Source organism: Canis lupus, chromosome 19 (assembly GCF_048164855.1).
Source record: "Canis lupus baileyi chromosome 19, mCanLup2.hap1, whole genome shotgun sequence".
Taxonomy (NCBI): Eukaryota; Metazoa; Chordata; class Mammalia; order Carnivora; family Canidae; genus Canis; species Canis lupus.
The window spans coordinates 13935206-13953693 of record NC_132856.1 but is presented as its reverse complement, the minus strand read 5'-3'; the positions used below and the strand labels follow the sequence as shown (position 1 = coordinate 13953693).

Sequence of the window (18488 nt, the reverse complement as noted above, 5' to 3'; positions counted from 1 at the left end):
TTTCTTTCAGTAAGTAATGAACTATTGTATATCATGACAGAATCAATATCCACCATCCCTCTGGTGATGAAGAGCAGAGCCTTAGCCAGTGCTGAGTCACAGTCTCGCATCTGCTGCTTACCGGTAGGGTAGGCTTGGGCAAGTGTTCTCTGCTCCAAGAGCTACAGTGTCATCAGCTAGATATCCAAGTAAGCTCTGTCTGTCCACCTCAAAGGATCGTGGTGAGGATTAAACACAATGGCAAACACCTTGTGTCACTGGAGCTCTCAAAGTGTGGTTCCTGGGCTGCCAGCATTGCCTCACCTGGTAGCCTGTTAGCAATGCAAATTCTCAGGCTCTATCAAAGATTTACTGAATCAGAGTGTGGTGATCTGTTATTTAACAAAAGTGATTTGTGTTTCACTCCAGGTGACCCCGAGACGTGCTCAAGTTTGCAAAATGCTATTGTACAGAAACTGGCTGGTAGATGCTCAAAATAGTGGTATTTTATCATTGCTGTTATTATGAATTATTGCTGGGAGCACAAAATAGACAGTCTTTACTCTAAGAGATAAACAGTCTTGTTAACAGGAAGATCAGAGTGTTGAATGTGGAGTGAGCACAGAAGAGAGTAGAAATTGTGAGGAAGGAGAAATGGGTGCCTATGCATCAGTATGGTGTGACAAAGCTTTGAGGTGGCAGTGGGCTTAAAGGATGAATAGTATTGAAAAGGCAGCTGGACATGAGCCGGACATTCTAGATGAGGAGACAGCAGTAGGGAGAGCTGTGGCACACAGGGGAGAAGAATTGAGAAGTATTGAGATGGCAGCTGAGTTAACATTTGTTTAAACTTTCTGACCATCCATGATAAGCCACAGTGGATGTGGAAATGGGAAAGACCTGGGGCTACAGATTCTTGAAGGCACCTTAAGAATTGTGGAATTGGATATCCTCCTTTTTATGCTCCTCAGTAAGATAAATACCATGGATTGAGGATTTACTATGCATTAGACACTGTTTTGAGTACTTTACATGAATCTGCTCACTTAATTCTAGCAAAAACCTGATAACATATCCACTATTATTAGCATTAGTATTAGTATTAGTAGTAGTAGTGCCATTTTATACATGAAGAAACTGTGGCTTAGAGAGGTTAAATAAATTGCCACTGGTCATGCAAGTAATTAAGAGGAACTGGGAACTAGGTCTGTCTGATTCTGAGGGGCTCTTGGTCAATTCTACTTGAGGGCTGGAGGGTTTGTGTGTAGCAGAGCCAGTAGTGATCACCCCAATATTGCCTTTGTTCCTTTCCATTCCTGAGGCCTCTGTGCAGTTACGTGAGGCCACATGACTAATTTGGGTCAAAGAAATGTGAGCAGAAGGTATATCTTCTGGACTCAGGCACTGAATGACCTGTACATAATTCTCCAGCTTCTTTTCCCCTGCTTGGGTGATCCAGAGGGTAGATTTGTGTTCAAATAGGTTGAAAAGACAGGCCCAGGCTGTCTTTCCTCTGGGATTTCTACCCTTCCTCCATGTTTGCCTTATGCACTAGTTGACATTTTGACTGTTTCCTAAGGCATTTGGTGAGAAATTTAAAAAAAATACATTGAAAGAGTAGAGCACTTCCTCAGAGGAGCATCCCAGGAGGCTTAGTGCCCAGAAAGTCCAGGGAAACCAAGCTCCCAGTCTATTCTTGTGACTACACCACCCTCAGGGGCCACTGGTTTCCAGACTGAGGGACAGTACTTCTAATGATCCATTATAGGATCATGAAGCTTTTGTTGGCTTGCATTCCTGAATAACTTTATGGAGCAGATCTGTATCTTTGATGTATATGTAGCTTAAGCAAGAAATACACCTTTGCCAAGTTAAGAGGCTGTGATTTGAGGGTTATTTGTTACTGCAGCAAAAGCCTAGCCTATGCTGACTAATAGTTATAAAAGAGGTAAAATTAGATGTATAAAATTGAAAGAATCCTGAGTTTTGGCCTAAGAATTTTCCAATCTACTATATAGGCAAGTTGAACTACTTAAAGTGTTCTTTTTTTTTTTTTTTTTTGCGAGAAATGGAAAGTATTTTATTTGTCTCTTTTTGAAGCTGAATTAAAGGTAGACATTAACAGTGTATATTACATATAGCACTTTTTGAGAATCATGTTTTAAAATCTTTCCATTTTGATAAATAAAACCAATCTATCCCAAGATCCTGAAAAATCCAACATTGGAAATATATTCTAAATTTGATTGGTTTCTTCATATACACAGAATCAACACACACACACACACACCTACTTGTATTTGCACACATCCAAACAAACAAAAAGCAAAAAATAAATTTAAAAAAAAAAGGGAATTTCTTTCATATATTTGTGTGTCCTCCTTTTCAGTCTGGGAAAATATGATTACCTGAGACATTTTCTCTGAGTTGCCCTGGGGAATGTCTTCAGAATTCAGTCTCCAAAGCAAGACTTGATCTTGAAGTCCACGTCCAGTCCTTTCTCTTTTCCTTCGGCAGATGAAATGTGACAACACTGCTCCCTGTTAGTCTGGCTGCCAGCATGTATGTGGTACAACTCTTTCAGTTTTCCACACTCCCTAAAGAATAGGCTGGGAGTTCTTTCAGACCTTTTAGATTCTTGGTGTGAGCTTGAAGCTCAGCTGAGATGGGTAAGATCCCTGAGCTGGCCGAACAATTTTGTTATTTATTTTTAATGTCAAATTATAACAAGAAAATCCAGGACCTCAAGGGAAATACCTTTTTTTTTTTTTTAAATCTTTTTTTTTAAGATTTTATTTATTTATTCATAGAGATGCAGAGAGAGAGAGAGAGGCAGTGACACAGGCAGAGGGAGAAGCAGGCTCCATGCAGAGAGCCGGACGCGGGACTCGATCCCGGGTCCCCAGGATCATGCCCTGGGCTGCAGGCGGCGCTAAACCGCTGCGCCACCGGGGCTGCCCTCAAGGGAAATACCTTTTAAAGAACAAAGCACCATGGTGGATCTTTCAGCCAGGTAAAAGTTCAAGAGCCAATTGCCAAGGGCAAGCACAAGATTGTGGGAGAAGGAGGTATTATTTAAACATTTATGTATAGTTGCAAACATAAATTCATTTATGTGAGGATCTATAACCAGGAAAAATTATATTTCAACAATGAGTGTATTCACAACAAAATTCAATGTGCAATTAATAGTGGTTGTTTATTTGGCTTTCATGAAGCCCAAGTTCATTGAGATGTGGAATGCTAAGAGGCAGCCATGTTATTAAACAAATATGCCACAGAAGAGTCCAACCCAACTCTGGGGTGATCTTTTGTCCAAACTGTGTAAAGTGTTGGCCATATAGCATTAGAAGTTCTAGGATGGAAGGTGGGTATGTTTGGACTAGTATGGCAGAGGGGCCAAGAAGGTATAACATCAGATCTTAGTTTGGGAGGTCCTATGCCAGTTAATCAACATTACTGGGCTTCAGTCTCCTCATCTGAGAATATGAGATTTGGTCATTTGTTCAATAAGTATCTATGTGTCTTAAGTGTTCTGAATGCTGGGGAGACAGCGGAAGAATAGGATCATTGTGGTTGTGCTCTCACATAAGCAATCAGATAAATGAACCAGCTATTTTTGTTGTTGTTGTTGTTGTTGTTGTTAATTAGCACTTCTATGGGGGAAAAATAGGTTGAAGAGATAGAAAGTGACCAAGGGGTAGGGAGGTAATTTAAGTTGGATTTGAATGATAAGAAAGCTAGGCTAGGTTCTGGGGGGCAGGGGAGCTGATGAGAACAAGTGGACTGAGAGAACAGGAGGAAGTAATGTGCTAGAAGTAGGATGAGCCAAGGAGCAGCAGAGGTAGGAGATCCAGATGGGAAGACAGGAAAGCTGGAAATGACATAGGGTCATGCTGACCATGGTGGACTGTTTTTTGTTTTTGTTTTTTTAAGATTTTATTTATTTATTCATGAGAGACACACACACACAGAGGCAGAGACACAGGCAGAGGGAGAAGCAGACCCCATGCAGGGAGCCCGATGTGGCACTCCCCAGAACTCCAGATTCACGCCCTCGGCCAAAGGCAGGCACTAAACCGCTGAGCCACCCAAACTGTTTGGATTTTAAATGGATTGATTGATTGATTGATTGATTGATTGATTGCTAGAGAGAGCATGCATGTGAATAGGAGAGAGGCAGAGGGATAGGGAGAGCAAGAATCCCAAGAAGATTCCATGCTTAGTGCAGAGCCCAATGTGGGGCTCCATCTCACCACCCTGAGATCATGACCTGAGCCAAAACTAAGAGTCTGCTGCTTAACCAGTTGAGCCACCCAGGCACCCCATGAGTTGTATGGATTTTATTCCAAGTGTAATGGGAAGCCATTAGCAGGCTTAAGTAGACAAGTGACATGATCAGACTTTTATTTATTTATTTTTTTTAAAGATTGTATTTATTTATTCATGAGAGACAGAGAGAGCAAGAGACATAGGCAGAGGGAGAAGCAGGCTCCCTGCAGGGAGTGTCATGCGGGACTGGATCCCAGGACCCCGGGGTCATGACCTGAGCCAAAGGCAGATGCTCAACCCCTGAGCCACCCAGGCATCCCAGACTTTTACATTTTAAAAAGACTCATTCTGGCTGCATGTTGAAAACAGATTATTGAGGGGCCAAGAGTAGGAGGAGCAAGACAAGTTAGGAGGATCTTGTGGGTCCCAAGATTACACTGGAGTTAGGGGAGGCAGAGGAATTTTAAAATATGCCTCCTTGTGTCTGGCTAAAATAAAACAAAAAACACACTCCCAACCAAAAACTCCCAACGAACAAAAGAATGTTCACTGTCTGAGATGAATGTGCCATTTACTGAATCAGAGGTGAAATAGAAAGTCATCAAAGCTCATTATTAGTAAATGTCTCAATCATGGTGTGAAGAATGATGATTCCCTTTTTTAGGGTATTGATTTCGCCAGGGAACAGAAATCCCTTGAATATTTAATATAGAAGCGCTTTCATGGAGACAGCCAGATGCATGGGTGACAGAGGACTGACATGCCTAGCAGGAGACAGCGAGGCAACCAGAAATAAGAATAGGGGGAAGCCCCTTGTACTCCCCAGCTCTAGGGGCAAAGGCAAGAGATGTACACCTGGACCCTAGGGGCTGGGTCACCTTAGGAAGCTGGTAGAACCAGTGGGTGTGTCTGCAGGGAGGGGATACAGCCACTCCCAGTGAGGCCCGGGAAATAACCCCTGGCTGTTCTCTCTTCCTGCTTTGCCAGTGCTTCCCATTGGCCAAAGCCACAGGAAGCAAGCTGAGGCAGGTGCCTGGAAAGCACATCTTATAGGCTTTGCTGTGATGCAGGACAAAGCAGGAGGATGGGGAGGAGTGGACCTGGGGACAAATAGGTCCAGGACCAATGCAGCCCTGTCTCTGCCTCTGAACTCACAAAGCAGCAGGCAGTGCCTCTTCGACTTGGGCAGAATGGACTGTGGAGGCAGGTGACATTCTACAACTGGCTTAGTTTTCTCTCCCGTGACAGTTGGAGGCAGGTGTCCCTGATTGGTGAGTGGCTTTTCTTCTTGGAGAGATTCAGGGCCTCACCCTCCCTTAGGCTCAGAATCCTTTTCATCTAGCTAGCAAGAGGGGGAAAGAAAGTATGGAAAAATCCCATCAATTTCTTTATTTAATCCTCATGACATCTCTGTGAAGTGGGCACAATTATGCTGCTCACAGCAATGGGGTGCAAAAAGGTTAATTAACCAGTTGACGGTCACGCAGCTAATAAATAATGGAACTGAGATTTCTGACCTAAGAATGAAGAGCTAGGTAAGGATGGTGATAGATCAACAGCAAATTGGCAGATGGTTCGTTGCTGAGAGTGGCTTAAGTCTCAAAAAAGGAAAGATTTGGGAAAACAGTGCCAAGAGTCCTAAATCAATAGGATAAAATTGAATGGGGGAACATATACATTCCTGCCCTTAAACTCAGAAAAACTACTTTGAAAATGTAATGTTTCTGCCCTCCCTTGGATCTTTATTTTAAATGTGTGGATATATACTTTGTTTCACTTCTAGGTTGACAGTCATTTCCAAAATAAACAAAGTATAAATTAAAAATAAATGCCTATATACATATTGGATGAGAAACACCTGGCTTAATAGAGTTTACAAAAAATGGATTTAAAGGTCTTAGTTGTCTGCAGGCTTCTTATGAATCAGCAGACTGAGGTGGCATTCAAAAGAGGACTTTCATCAACAGAAGTGAAGCATCCTAAACGAGGGAGGTGAAAGTCTTTACCTACCTGGCCCAACCTCCAGTGTTTGGTTCGGAGCATCACATTGGAGGAAGGACACTGACACACTAGAGTGTGTTCCACTCTAGTAACTTTGATGGAAAATGATCTTGAACCCTTGTAATATGAGGATGGGTTAAACTTAGTAGCAGGAAGTTTAGAGGAAATGTGATCTGGAGAGACAACAGTGCAATCAGTAGGTTTTCTCTGTAGGGCTCCAGAGGACAGAGCCGACAGCTAGAAGCCGAAGGAAACATGATTCTAACCCAATGTGAAAAAGAATTTTCTACAGAAGTAGAATGGGCTAAGTGTAAATGACCAGCCACTTGAAACTAAGACCGAATAAAGCTCATGAATGGTTAGGGGAGATGAAATTCCTCAACGTAGCTGGAGAGGTCCCATGTGTCTGGTCCCCACTTTACTCTCAAAATACATAGTTTGCAGTGCTTCTCCTTGTCTCTGCATTCCAGCCCCACTGGCCCTTTTAATCCTTCATATATAAACTGATTTTTCCCACCACAGGCCATTTGCACGTGGTTTCCCTCTATGAAGAACATTTTTCTATTTCTGTTAATAGACATCCTAGTAGGTGTGAGGTGATATCACATTGTAGCTTTGATTTGCATTTCCCTGATGATTAGTGATTTGATATGAAATAAAGTAATAATGTAAAGCCCTTTGGACAGGGCTTGGCACATAGTGAGTACTCTATAGGTTGTAATTATTTTATTATGACTAAACATTATTTAGTGTACTCTAGGCAATGTGATAGGTACTTAAATACAAGATCGTATTTAATCCTCTTACTAAGCCAGTCGAGTAGTTAGTATAGTCACTTCTTATTTTATTTATTTTTTTTTATTTTTTATTTATTTATTTTTTATTTTATTTTATTTTATTTTATTTTTTTTTGTATAGTCACTTCTTAAATGACTTGTGCAGGTTCTCATAGCAAGTAGTTTGAAGTTTGCACGGGGAGATGATAGGAGGGCGTTCTAGGCATGGTGTGAGCAAAGGCCTGGCCTAGTGCATGCATAGTGAGTCATGGTAGTCTAGGATATATGTAGGGTCCCATTAGGGGAGGGGAAAATATGGGCCTCATCTCTCATTCCCTCTGTTGCTAAAATGTGGTTCACTTCCTAAAATCTCTCACTGTACTCTGGCCCTGGCCCTTGCCTGGCAGGCTTGTATTTCTCTATCCTGCAGTGAGACTGGCTAGCCTGCTTTGTATATTTGTTCCTGACAAGCCGCAAAAAGTCATGCTGCCCTTTAGAAGCAACCAATTATACCTCAGTTTCTTTAAAAATAAGGAAATTGAGAATCCCTCTCCTGTAGCACCTTTGCACTGAGAGAGAGCCATTGTAGTAACAAGACCATAGCTATCTTCAAGATTTATTCTACTGTGCTTGGGCTGTAGAGTGCCACTCATGGCTTCTGAAGTGTCTCCGGAAGAGAACCAGGGTATCATCCTACTCCTTTTAACTACAACTACATTTCAGGACCTGCTTGACATGATAGTACGTAAATGGGACATTTGCATAATGTATTGAATTTCCAGTTAAACCTTAATTAGTTGAACTGGATTGTCCCATAGGAAATGAAGATATAATGAGTGTTACTCTCCTTGAGTCTAATGCTGTAAAATGTAAAGCAATTTTGGGGGAAAATTTTGGCTGTATTTAGTCCCCTCATCTAATCTACTTTCATAATCTTTTCCATTAACTATCATGCACAAAGATTTCCCAAGGAATAAGCCCTCACTTGTGTACTTAGAGCCTTAAAGAACAAGAAGGCCTTATAAAGAGCTCCTTAGAACAATCTTCGCATTTTTCTTGCATCTATCTGTCTGCCTACTGAAGAGTGTATCAAGCTTCCATTATAATGTACTGCTAGACAGAAATTTATGTTTCTTAAGATTTTTAAGTGTCCATTAAATAACCAATTATTTCAAGCAATTTTTATGACAGTAAAATAATTTGGACTATCTCTTATTAAAAGAGAACTCACTCCTCCTGTCTCTCTGCCATGTTAGGACTCTTTGGAGGTCTTGAGCCCTGAAAAAAGATTATGCCTATACCCACTTTAATTGCTGTGTGTGATTCAGAGTGAAAACAACACTAAACTTGAAAATGTGTATGAAGAAGTCCAGAAAGTTTGATTATCTTCCATGTGGGAATTCTTATATACACAGCCATCTGACTTCTGGGTGGGCCAATGGAATGTGAGCAGGCCACTCTGTTGTATGGTCCCTGATAGCATTTATTCCTGTTGTAACTTAGCGGTTGTCTGCATAATTATTTTCTCAGTTCTTTTCCTCATTATACTGTAATGTCCACAAAGGCAGAATCTATCTGCATGCTATTATATTCCCAGTATATAGCACAGAACCAGAGCCTGGAATATAGTATGTACTTAATATTTGTTGGAAAAGGGGGGAGGAGCAAGATGGCGGAAGAGTAGGGTCTCCAAATCACCTGTCTCCACCAAACTACCTAGAAAACCTTCAAATTATCCTGAAAATCTATGAATTCGGCCTGAGATTTAAAGAGAGACCAGCTGGAATGCAACAGTGAGAAGAGTTCGCGCTTCTATCAAGGTAGGAAGACGGGGAAAAAGAAATAAAGAAACAAAGGCCTCCAAGGGGGAGGGGCCCCGCGAGGAGCCGGGCTGAGGCCGGGGCGAGTGTCCCCAGGACAGGAGAGCCCCGTCCCGGAGAAGCAGGAGCTGCACCGACCTTCCCGGGGGAAAGGGGCTCGTAGGGAGTTGGAGCAGGACCCAGGAGGGCGGGGATGCCCTCGGGCTCCCGGGGACAGTAACAGCAACTGCGCACCCAGGAGAGTGCGCCGAGCTCCCTAAGGGCTGCAGCGCGCACGGCGGGACCCGGCGGGACCCGGAGCAGCTGGAGGGGCTCGGGCGGCGGCTCCGCGGAGGGGGCTGCGCGGCCCCGGGAGCAGCTCGGAGGGGCTCGGGCAGAGGAAGAGGCTCCGTGCGGAGGGGGCTGCGCGGTTCCAGGAGCAGCTCGGAGGGGCTCGGGCGGCGGCTCCGCGGAGGGGGCTGCGCGGCCCGGGAGCGCGAATCCAACAGCACAGGCTCCGGAGCACAGGGCGCCGGGACACAGCCCAGGATCCCGCCTCCCCCGGGACAGGCAGAGGCCGGGAGGGCCCAGGACAGCAAGGACGCCCCTGCCCCAGCTGAGCACATCAGCGGCCCCGCCCCGGAGCCTCCAGGCCCTGCAGACGGAGTTCCTGCCGGAGCTGAATCCAGGTTTCCAGAGCTGCCCCGCCACTGGGGCTGTTCCTCCTGCGGCCTCACGGGGTGAACAACCCCCACCGAGCCCTGCACCAGGCAGGGGCACAGCAGCTCCCCCAACTGCTAACACCTGAAAATCAGCACAACAGGCCCCTCCCCCAGAACACCAGCTAGACGGACAACTTCCAGGAGAAGCCAAGGGACTTAAAGTACACAGAATCAGAAGATACTCCCCGGTGGTTCTTTTTTTGTTTGTTTGTTTTTGTTTTTGTTTTTGTTTTGTTTTGCTTTTTGATTTGTTTCCTTCCCCCACCCCCTTTTTTTTCTCCTTTCTTTTTCTTTCTCTTTTTCTTCTTTTTTTTTTTCTTTCGTTTTTTTTTCTTTTTCTTCCCTTTTTTTTTTTCTCTTTCTCTTTTCTTTCCTTCTTTCTCTCCTCTCTTTTTCTCTTTTTCCCAATACAACTTGCTTTTGGCCACTCTGCACTGAGCAAAATGACTACAAGGAAAACCTCACCTCAAAAGAAAGAATCAGAAACAGTCCTCTCTCCCACAGAGTTACAAAATCTGGATTACAATTCAATGTCAGAAAGCCAATTCAGAAGCACTATTATACAGCTACTGGTGGCTCTAGAAAAAAGTATAAAGGACTCAAGAGACTTCATGACTGCAGAATTTAGAGCTAATCAGGCAGAAATTAAAAATCAATTGAATGAGATGCAATCCAAACTAGAAGTCCTAACGACGAGGGTTAACGAGGTGGAAGAACGAGTGAGTGACCTAGAAGACAAGTTGATAGCAAAGAGGGAAACTGAGGAAAAAAGAGACAAACAATTAAAAGACCATGAAGATAGATTAAGGGAAATAAACGACAGCCTGAGGAAGAAAAACCTACGTTTAATTGGGGTTCCCGAGGGCGCCGAAAGGGACAGAGGGCCAGAATATGTATTTGAACAAATTCTAGCTGAAAACTTTCCTAATCTGGGAAGGGAAACAGGCATCCAGATCCAGGAAATAGAGAGATCCCCCCCTAAAATCAATAAAAACCGTTCAACACCTCGACATTTAATTGTGAAGCTTGCAAATTCCAAAGATAAGGAGAAGATCCTTAAAGCAGCAAGAGACAAGAAATCCCTGACTTTTATGGGGAGGAGTATTAGGGTAACAGCAGACCTCTCCACAGAGACCTGGCAGGCCAGAAAGGGCTGGCAGGATATATTCAGGGTCCTAAATGAGAAGAACATGCAACCAAGAATACTTTATCCAGCAAGGCTCTCATTCAAAATGGAAGGAGAGATAAAGAGCTTCCAAGACAGGCAGCAACTAAAAGAATATGTGACCTCCAAACCAGCTCTGCAAGAAATTTTAAGGGGGCCTCTTAAAATTCCCCTTTAAGAAGAAGTTCAGTGGAACAGTCCACAAAAACAAAGACTGAATAGATATCATGATGACACTAAACTCATATCTGTCAATAGTAACTCTGAACGTGAACGGGCTTAATGACCCCATCAAAAGGCGCAGGGTTTCAGACTGGATAAAAAAGCAGGACCCATCTATTTGCTGTCTACAAGAGACTCATTTTAGACAGAAGGACACCTACAGCCTGAAAATAAAAGGTTGGAGAACCATTTACCATTCGAATGGTCCTCAAAAGAAAGCAGGGGTAGCCATCCTTATATCAGATAAACTAAAATTTACCCCAAAGACTGTAGTGAGAGATGAAGAGGGACACTATATCATACTTAAAGGATCTATTCAACAAGAGGACTTAACAATCCTCAATATATATGCTCCGAATGTGGGAGCTGCCAAATATATAAATCAATTATTAACCAAAGTGAAGAAATACTTAGATAATAATACACTTATACTTGGTGACTTCAATCTAGCTCTTTCTATACTCGATAGGTCTTCTAAGCAAAACATCTCCAAAGAAACGAGAGCTTTAAATGATACACTGGACCAGATGGATTTCACAGATATCTACAGAACTTTACATCCAAACTCAACTGAATACACATTCTTCTCAAGCGCACATGGAACTTTCTCCAGAATAGACCACATATTGGGTCACAAATCGGGTCTGAACCGATACCAAAAGATTGGGATTGTCCCCTGCATATTCTCGGACCATAATGCCTTGAAATTAGAACTAAATCACAACAAGAAGTTTGGAAGGACCTCAAACACATGGAGGTTAAGGACCATCCTGCTAAAAGATAAAAGGGTCAACCAGGAAATTAAGGAAGAATTAAAAAGATTCATGGAAACTAATGAGAATGAAGATACAACCGTTCAAAATCTTTGGGATGCAGCAAAAGCAGTCCTAAGGGGGAAATACATCGCAATACAAGCATCCATTCAAAAACTGGAAAGAACTCAAATACAAAAGCTAACCTTACACATAAAGGAGCTAGAGAAAAAACAGCAAATAGATCCTACACCCAAGAGAAGAAGGGAGTTAATAAAGATTCGAGCAGAACTCAACGAAATCGAGACCAGAAGAACTGTGGAACAGATCAACAGAACCAGGAGTTGGTTCTTTGAAAGAATTAATAAGATAGATAAACCATTAGCCAGCCTTATTAAAAAGAAGAGAGAGAAGACTCAAATTAATAAAATCATGAATGAGAAAGGAGAGATCACTACCAACACCAAGGAAATACAAACGATTTTAAAAACATATTATGAACAGCTATATGCCAATAAATTAGGCAATCTAGAAGAAATGGACGCATTCCTGGAAAGCCACAAACTACCAAAACTGGAACAGGAAGAAATAGAAAACCTGAACAGGCCAATAACCAGGGAGGAAATTGAAGCAGTCATCAAAAACCTCCCAAGACACAAGAGTCCAGGGCCAGATGGCTTCCCAGGAGAATTTTATCAAACGTTTAAAGAAGAAATCATACCTATTCTCCTAAAGCTGTTTGGAAAGATAGAAAGAGATGGAGTACTTCCAAATTCGTTCTATGAAGCCAGCATCACCTTAATTCCAAAGCCAGACAAAGACCCCGCCACAAAGGAGAATTACAGACCAATATCCCTGATGAACATGGATGCAAAAATTCTCAACAAGATACTGGCCAATAGGATCCAACAATACATTAAGAAAATTATTCACCATGACCAAGTAGGATTTATCCCTGGGACACAAGGCTGGTTCAACACCCGTAAAACAATCAATGTGATTCATCATATCAGCAAGAGAAAAACCAAGAACCATATGATCCTCTCATTGGATGCAGAGAAAGCATTTGACAAAATACAGCATCCATTCCTGATTAAAACTCTTCAGAGTGTAGGGATAGAGGGAACATTCCTCGACATCTTAAAAGCCATCTATGAAAAGCCCACAGCAAATATCATTCTCAATGGGGAAGCACTGGGAGCCTTTCCCCTAAGATCAGGAACAAGACAGGGATGTCCACTCTCACCACTGCTATTCAACATAGTACTGGAAGTCCTAGCCTCAGCAATCAGACAACAAAAAGACATTAAAGGCATTCAAATTGGCAAAGAAGAAGTCAAACTCTCTCTCTTCGCCGATGACATGATACTCTACATAGAAAACCCAAAAGTCTCCACCCCAAGATTGCTAGAACTCATACAGCAATTCGGTAGCGTGGCAGGATACAAAATCAATGCCCAGAAGTCAGTGGCATTTCTATACACTAACAATGAGACTGAAGAAAGAGAAATTAAGGAGTCAATCCCATTTACAATTGCACCCAAAAGCATAAGATACCTAGGAATAAACCTCACCAAAGATGTAAAGGATCTATACCCTCAAAACTATAGAACACTTCTGAAAGAAATTGAGGAAGACACAAAGAGATGGAAAAATATTCCATGCTCATGGATTGGCAGAATTAATATTGTGAAAATGTCAATGTTACCCAGGGCAATATACACGTTTAATGCAATCCCTATCAAAATACCATGGACTTTCTTCAGAGAGTTAGAACAAATTATTTTAAGATTTGTGTGGAATCAGAAAAGACCCCGAATAGCCAGGGGAATTTTAAAAAAGAAAACCATATCTGGGGGCATCACAATGCCAGATTTCAGGTTGTACTACAAAGCTGTGGTCATCAAGACAGTGTGGTACTGGCACAAAAACAGACACATAGATCAGTGGAACAGAATAGAGAATCCAGAAGTGGACCCTGAACTTTATGGGCAACTAATATTCGATAAAGGAGGAAAGACTATCCATTGGAAGAAAGACAGTCTCTTCAATAAATGGTGCTGGGAAAATTGGACATCCACATGCAGAAGAATGAAACTAGACCACTCTCTTTCACCATACACAAAGATAAACTCAAAATGGATGAAAGATCTAAATGTGAGACAAGATTCCATCAAAATCCTAGAGAAGAACACAGGCAACACCCTTTTTGAACTCGGCCATAGTAACTTCTTGCAAGATACATCCACAAAGGCAAAAGAAACAAAAGCAAAAATGAACTATTGGGACTTCATCAAGATAAGAAGCTTTTGCACAGCAAAGGATACAGTCAACAAAACTCAAAGACAACCTACAGAATGGGAGAAGATATTTGCAAATGACATATCAGATAAAGGGCTAGTTTCCAAGATCTATAAAGAACTTATTAAACTCAACACCAAAGAAACAAACAATCCAATCATGAAATGGGCAAAAGTCATGAACAGAAATCTCACAGAGGAAGACATAGACATGGCCAACATGCATATGAGAAAATGCTCTGCATCACTTGCCATCAGGGAAATACAAATCAAAACTACAATGAGATACCACCTCACACCAGTGAGAATGGGGAAAATTAACAAGGCAGGAAACAACAAATGTTGGAGAGGATGCGGAGAAAAGGGAACCCTCTTACACTGTTGGTGGGAATGTGAACTGGTGCAGCCACTCTGGAAAACTGTGTGGAGGTTCCTCAAACAGTTAAAAATATACCTGCCCTACGACCCAGCAATTGCACTGTTGGGGATTTACCCCAAAGATACAAATGCAATGAAACGCCGGGACACCTGCACCCCGATGTTTCTAGCAGCAATGGCCACTATAGCCAAACTGTGGAAGGAGCCTCGGTGTCCAACGAAAGATGAATGGATAAAGAAGATGTGGTTTATGTATACAATGGAATATTACTCAGCTATTAGAAATGACAAATACCCACCATTTGCTTCAACGTGGATGGAACTGGAGGGTATTATGCTGAGTGAAGTAAGTCAGTCGGAGAAGGACAAACATTATATGTTCTCATTCATTTGGGGAATATAAATAATAGTGAAAGGGAAAATAAGGGAAGGGAGAAGAAATGTGTGGGAAATATCAGAAAGGGAGACAGAACGTAAAGACTGCTAACTCTGGGAAATGAACTAGGGGTGGTAGAAGGGGAGGAGGGCGGGGGGTGGGAGTGAATGGGTGACGGGCACTGGGTGTTATTCTGTATGTTAGTAAATTGAACACCAATAAAAAAAAAATGGGAAAAAAAATATTTGTTGGAAAAAAATAGCTAACATTTATTGATTGATTATGTAGGAGGCACATGTCTAGGTGCTATATCTAATATGTCTTATGTTCTTTACAATAACCCATATATATGAGTGTGTGTGTGTGTATATATATATATATATTTTTTTTTTTTTACAAGGGCATTGGAGCACAGTGAGGTAAAAAATACGTCATACTGTAGTAATTTTCCTTTAGCTTTAACATTCTAGGACTTTAAACAGCTTTGAGGTGTTCTCCAGCTGGTTGGAAAACTGTGGTCCATAGTAGCCACCAGGAAGGTAACTGACCTGAAGCACTGATGGATCACGGGAGAGTACTTGCTCTATGGTGACATTGCCAAAAATATTTAAGATGCCTACTTGCTTGAAGAAAATTGGACCTCAGTTTTCTTCCTGTCTTTTAAAATCTGAAAATTCTCAATCCTAGAGGTAAATTGTAGAGATCTACTGCTATAGAGTTGCAAGCCAGATCCAGAAGGGTACATGGATGGAGCAACAAATTGCTTCTAGGCAAGAAAGAAATTCCAGTTTTGATGTGGTTTACCCCTTTGGAAAAGAACACTGCCTATTGCTAGTTAAGTAACAAGATGTTGCAGATTCTCAAATCCTAATCTCCTGTCCTTTTCGCTTTAAGTGAATGATTCTAAATTCCAAAGTCTTTGGGTGGGGCAGGTTTACCATGATCTTGACTCAAACTCCTTTTGGATCCTTTTCCCCCTATGTTCCTCCACTCATCTACTGTCAGTCGAGACTTTCTGTCTTGGGAATTTTCTGAGTAAAAGCAACTGAAACCTGCTTGAGCAAAAGAGAATTTACTGGCTGAGTTACTGGAAAAAGTTCATTGGTGGAAGTGACTTTATTCAGGGGCTCAAATTGATGTCTTTGTGAATTTGATGTTTTCTCAGATCTGCTTTACTCCATGACCAGTTAGTTCAGGCAGGCTCTTCCCTTGCAGTAGCCCTAATACCCCTAGGCTTGCAACCTGTCTGCTCAGCAGCCAGAGCAATCAAAGCTGCTTTTTTTCTATTTTATTTTAAAGATTTTTATTTATTTATTTATTTGAGAGGGAGTGAGAGCAAGAGAGATCACAGAGAGAGGGAGAAGCTGACTCACCACGGAACAGGGAGCTTGATGTGAGGGTGGACCCCAGGACGCTGAGATCATGACCTGAGCCAAAGGCAGACAGTTAATCAACTGAGCCGCCCAGGCACCCATCAAAGCTGCTTCTTCAGAATAAGTTAGCATAATGCTAGCTAGTATAACAAGCAAGCCCTTACAATTTATTGTCTCAGTACAATAAGAACTTTTTTTTCTTTTCCATGACGGTTGCACACAGGTGTTCCTGATTCCCACCAGTTTTTTTCTGCACACTCTCACCAATACTTGTTATCTCCTTTCTTTTTGATAATAGACATCCTACTAGGTATGAGGCAAAACCTCATTTTTTGATTTCCATGTCTCTGATGATCATGAGTGATGTTGAATATCTTTTAATAAACCTGTTGGCCATTTTCATGTCTTTTTTGGAAAGAAATACATTAGATCCTTTGCCTATTTTAGAATTAGGTCATATATTTTTGTTTTTCTTTTGCTATTAAGTGGTATGAATTCCTTATATATTTTGGACATTAATCCCTTATCAGATATAGTTTGCAAGTATTTTCTCCTCTTTCATAGACTGTCTTCTCATTTTGTTGATGTTTCCTTTGCTGTGCAACAGCTTTTGATTTTCCTGTAGTTCCACTTGTTTATTTTTGCTTAAGTTGTCTGTGCTTTCATTGTCATATCCAAAAAATCATTGCCAAGACTAACATCAAGAAGTTCTTTCCTGGGATCCCTGGGTGGCTCAGTGGTTTAGTGCCTGCCTTTGGCCCAGGGCATGATCCTGGAGTCCTGGGATGGAGTCCCATGTGGGGCTTCTGCATAGAGCCTGCTTCTCCCTCTGCCTGCTCTCTCTCTCTCTGTGTCTCTCATGAATAAATAAATAAAATCTTAAAAAAAAAGAAGTTCTTTCCTGATGTTTTCTTCTAGGAGTTTTATGGTTTCAGGCTTTATATTTAAGTCATTAATCCATTTCAAGTTAGTTTTTGTGTATGGTGTATAATAAGGGTCCAAATTCATTCTTTTGCATATGGATATTGAGTCTTTCTAACACCACTTATTGAGATTATTCTATTCCCATTGTGTATTCTTAGTGCCCTTGTCAGAGATTAGTTGGCCATATATGTGTGGGTTCCATTGACCTATGAGTTTGTTTTTATGCCAATACCATACCATTTTGAATACCATAGCTTTGCACTCTAGTTTGAAATCAGGAGGAGTGATGCCTCCAGATTTATTATTTCAGCTTCAGAATGCTTTGGATAGTTGAGGTCTTTTGTATTCTCATACAAATTTTATGCCTTTTTTCTATTTCTGTGAAAAATGCCATTGGCATTTTGTTAGGGATAGCTTTGACTTTGTAAGTTGCTTTGGGTTGTATGAACATTATAACAATATTAACTCTTCCAAGTCATTGACATAGGTTATCCTGCCATTTATTGCTATCCTCTTCAGTGTTTTTCACCAGTGTTCTTATGGCTTTCAGCATGTAGATCTTTGAACTCCTTGGTTATTGTGTTGAGGTTTATTCATTCTATTCTAATTTGTTGAGAGTTTTTGTCATGAAAGGATATTAAATTTATTCAAATGCCTTTACTACATCCATTGAGACCCTTCATTCCATTAATGCAGTGTGTCATGTTCATTGATTTGCATATGTTGAACCACTTGGTCATAGTGTATGATCCTTCTAATGTGGTTTGAATTCAGTTTGCTAGTATTTATTGTGAATATTTGCGTCTATGTTCATCAGGGATATTCGTCTATAATTTTCTTTTCTTGTATATCCTTATCTGGCTTTGCTATGAGAACAATGCTGGACTCATAAAATGTGTTTGGAAGGGATTCCTCCTATTTGATTTTTTGGAAAAGTTTGAGAAGGATTGACATTAATTCTTTAGGAGGGCATACATTTTTGATTGTCAGCAGTCAGTCTGCCACAAATTTCTAATATTTCCAACCAAAGACTCTGAAGTTAAGTTTTAGTCTGATTTGGGTCATCCTTAGATTAATAACTATAACCTTAGAGATGGAAGTCTTTCATTAATTTTTTCATTCATTAAAAAATATTTACAACAACTATTATGTGCCAAACACTATGCTCCTCTCTGGGAATATAAATGAATAAAACAGATGACAATTCCTGCTCTCATAGAATTTATATACTAGTGAAGCCAGGTAAGTACTAAGGTGTACAGCATTTTAGATGGTGTTGTGGTCATTAATAAAGTAAGAAAATTAATAAAGTAAGAAAAAAAAAAGGATAGGTAATATTGGGGATTCGCAGATTTGAATTTTTGATTCAGTGTCATAGAAGGCTTTACCGAGAAGGTTACATTTGCACGAAGATTTGAAGGAGATAAAGGAGTAAGCTATATAGATATG

The 18488-nt window shown here is 41.2% G+C and overlaps 1 long non-coding RNA gene across 18 annotated transcripts in view; it reads left to right on the top strand.

The window, feature by feature from the left end:
- Positions 1-18488, top strand: part of LOC140609909 (uncharacterized) — a 470386-nt gene that overhangs the window by 5260 nt on the left and 446638 nt on the right. Inside the window, exon 1 of one of the 18 annotated variants that reach the window (XR_012011632.1) lies at positions 5445-5522. The exons of the other annotated variants lie outside the window; for them this stretch is intronic. This is a non-coding gene — a long non-coding RNA (uncharacterized lncRNA). Of the gene's footprint in view, positions 1-5444; positions 5523-18488 lie in introns of those variants that run through there. 18 annotated transcript variants of the gene reach the window in all.